The following is a 3,488-nucleotide window of genomic DNA, read 5'->3' as shown; positions in this document are numbered from 1 at the left end:
GGGACAATTTATTATGTGTATCCTTCGAGTGCGGCACAATGTCACTGCAGGCCCATTGCATTTGCATTATTTCCAGACAACGGTAGCAGCAGAAAAGGACACTGATTTATTTCAGAGCAGGCACAGGTGATTTTTATGTCTGTTGGGACTCAGCCAGATATGGCTTAACCCATTCAAGTCTTTTCTGCTTATGAGAAGAGGTATCTTTTTGTAACATCCTTATTTTCCAGCTCAGATTCCATTTAAGTTACCTGAGGGAAAGAAGGAGGATTTCGGAGTCTTTTGCTCTTTTTGACAGTTGCTAAAGCTTTGTTCAATTCAGAGAGAATGAGTGATTGGCAACAACTTAATCTGCTTAAAATAATTCTGACAATCACTTTCGCTAGTGGCTTTTAACACAGTGTGTGATTTTCATACCCTATGGTAGCCAAAAGTGATCACCTGATAATATTATTCTCTATTGCATGTATGATAACTTGCCAGGCTTGAAAGATACATACAAGAAGAAAGTCACGATCTGGCTGTTATGATCCAGTCAAAGCATGCGGGCTTTGTTGCTGTTCTGCAGGAGACCCCCAAGGGCTGCCAGGTTGTCAACATGAGAGCAGAGGAAATCCGGCTTCTTTTATGGAAGTTCCATCTTGCAGAGAGACACAGGACTGGGGTTGGGACCAAGCACAGTCCTACATGGCAGTTAGAGAAGAAAGCAGAGGTGCTAATCCAAGGAAATTATGACTGGCTTCTGACAGTTCATCTATTTTATTTCTTCTGTCTATCGGTTGAACACCAGTATTCTTTCTCCTCTTCCAAACAGCTGCCTGGTGTTGGGTGCACATGTGGCTGTAATCCTGCTGATGTCTGAGAGGCAGAAAGCCAACGTGTGAATTCACATACTGAGAGAAGAGACTTCTATGTAACTGAAAAGGTGTACACTGTGCTCAGTTGTATGGCTGAGAAAAGGGTCTTTTCAATGAAGACAGGTCAGTATTTTTGGAACAGATTCTTTGGTTGTCTGCTAAAATGAAGTACTGGCAAATTAGCCCAATTTTGCAAACAATTTTCATTTTCACTGCACTCAAAGTGTCTGCTGGGCACTGCTATGCCCTTTGCCCTGCTCTGACCTTTGCGCTCTGTCTGCTGCAAGAGGGACAGTGAGAAAATACCAGAGAACAGTTCAGTGAGCGCAATAAGTGTCAATGTAGGATTTGTTTTTGTTTTTGTTTTACATTACTTGGCATGTTTTGATGCCTGAGATGAGTCAGGGATACTTGCAGGAGTGGAGAATATGCAATTGTTTGGTGCCTCCAGCAAAAACAGGCCTGTGGACCTGCAAGGGAGTGATTCATGCACTTTCAGCTGCTTTTACCAAAGAGGGCTGCTCCAAAAGTAATGCCTCCTATTTCATTATGATGGCCCATGATGTCAGAGGTGGATGTTGGTGGTATGGCAGGCAGCATAAAACCTAACATCCTCCTTTTCCATCACGAGTTTTTTTTGATCATGTTGCAGGTGAGGGTCACCAGAACTAACAAAGGGAACATCTCAACTTTTTGCAGCAAGCTAATTTCCTGGAAGCCTAGTAAAACAACCCATCTGATTGCACAGCATGGTAACAAGAAGCTGGATGGATGCACAACCTCACCAGGAACAGACATTATTTCCACAGGGGACATCTGACAGTGCTGCTTAATAATGCAGTACTCCTGTAATAAAAGGCAGGCACAGTACTCATAAATGGCCATTCCCCACCCATCATCCTTAAAGAATATGTTTTAAAACAAAAATAAAAACTGAAGAACTACATCTGTACTCAGTCATCATCAGAGGCAGTGCTCAGGTCCTCTGCTGTTTAAAGGGTATTTCATCTGTCAGTGGAAGAAGAGGGGCAAACGAAAGAATACCTTATTTTTCAGAAAGCTGTCTCTTCCTCACTCCACCCAATACATCATCTTGGTGTACTGTGCTTCACAGTGAGACTGTTTTCTTTAGAAATCAGTTTTTTTGTGTGTTTTTTTTCCTTTCTTTTTATTTTTTCCTCCAAATCCAGGAACTTATCAATACTACATAGGTTTCAGCTGCCAGTTTTAAACACCTCTGAGGAGAGTAGATACCCATTGTAGTTGACCACAACACCAGGCAACATGGACACTCACCAGCCACAGCCTCATTGTGCCAACATGCACTGTTTGATTTCCATAAACTTTCAGCAAATGTCAATGAATGTTGATGGGTAACATTTCTTCCACATGGAGGAATTCAGTTCCAAACCTCTGCTTCATACATACTTATTGTTAGAGGCCAGTTTGTTAGACTACTCCCTTGCTGCAAAAAAGTGTAATGGAATGTTGGTGGGAAGGTTCAGCCTCTACTGCTGTACCACCAATATATCCATCCTCGATGTAAAGGACTAAAATAATAAAATAAGAGCCATTATTTCCGAAGCAGCCTTTGTACACTGTATTCAGTATGCATTGGTGTTATGCGTGATGTTCAGTACATCTGGCAGTGCATACCCATCTCCTGTTTGGTGAGAAGAGGAAAGGGATGGCCCAGCACATCTGGTACCTGGTTAATAAAAGACAGATTTAGAAACAATTACACGTCAATACTCTAACTAACATCACCAGGACCAATAGTGGCCTGAATTACCCAAATTTCATGCAACCAAGGGAACTAAATCAGTAGAAAGGGACAAAGCATGTGTGCAGTATTTGAAATACAGTGATGTTAGCAGCTGAATTCATACACTGGCATCTGCCAGACTGCAAAGAAAACAGCTTCCATTGTATATTATACTTTTCCATCACATTAATTCCATCATAAACCTCTTCTGTAGCACACTTTTATTGCTGTCACCTGGAACAAATTAGCTGTAATCTGGTGACAGCAGCCAAGTGATTCTTCCAAATAACAGAAGTTTGGTTGCACAATCACTTTTTGTAAAACTGTGAAACCGTCACACGTCTGTATTTACTGTAATGCATGCCTCAAGGCCAGTTTTGAAACAGGAGAAGTGATGCTACCAAGAGACACCTTAATCCATTTTCTAGCAGCCATTAGGACATCTTTGGAAATATGTAAGTGATGTATGTTCTGAGGTAACTTCTGCTTTCTGTATCCAGACCTGTTCATAAACACTCTTCTTTTTTTTTTTTTTTTTTTTTATGAGCACTTGCTTGGCTCAGTGGGGACTGCTGTTGGTGGATCTGAATGACTCTGTTGGCTGAAGGTGACACTTCCCTCCCTCCTGGTGGCTTTGCTGTAAGGTGGCGGCTCCAGCTATGGGGCCTTGAGCAGCTGGGACTCATACCTTGAAGAGCTCCAGCTGTTTCCAAAGCTGTGGTCTCTAACACGGTAGCAGTCACTTACATAAACAATTTCACTATCAGAAAGTCGGAATTTAAGTTACAGGTTTACCAGAAAGTACTCTTTTACTGATCAATCAAATGATGCCATTTTTATGTTTTTAAGATATCACAATTAGTAGC

The 3,488-nt window shown here is 41.6% G+C and overlaps 1 long non-coding RNA gene across 1 annotated transcript; it reads left to right on the top strand.

The window, feature by feature from the left end:
- Positions 1–246: 246 nt before the first annotated feature.
- Positions 247–1,881, top strand: LOC107310522. The gene is made up of 3 exons (XR_001553619.2): positions 247–712; positions 815–980; positions 1,510–1,881. It is a non-coding gene; the product is annotated as an uncharacterized LOC107310522 (long non-coding RNA).
- Positions 1,882–3,488: the final 1,607 nt, after the last annotated feature.

Source organism: Coturnix japonica, chromosome 2, assembly GCF_001577835.2.
Source record: "Coturnix japonica isolate 7356 chromosome 2, Coturnix japonica 2.1, whole genome shotgun sequence".
Lineage (NCBI taxonomy): Eukaryota > Metazoa > Chordata > Aves > Galliformes > Phasianidae > Coturnix > Coturnix japonica.
The sequence above is the reverse complement of the archived record's forward strand: the minus strand, read 5'-3'. Positions and strand labels throughout refer to the sequence as shown.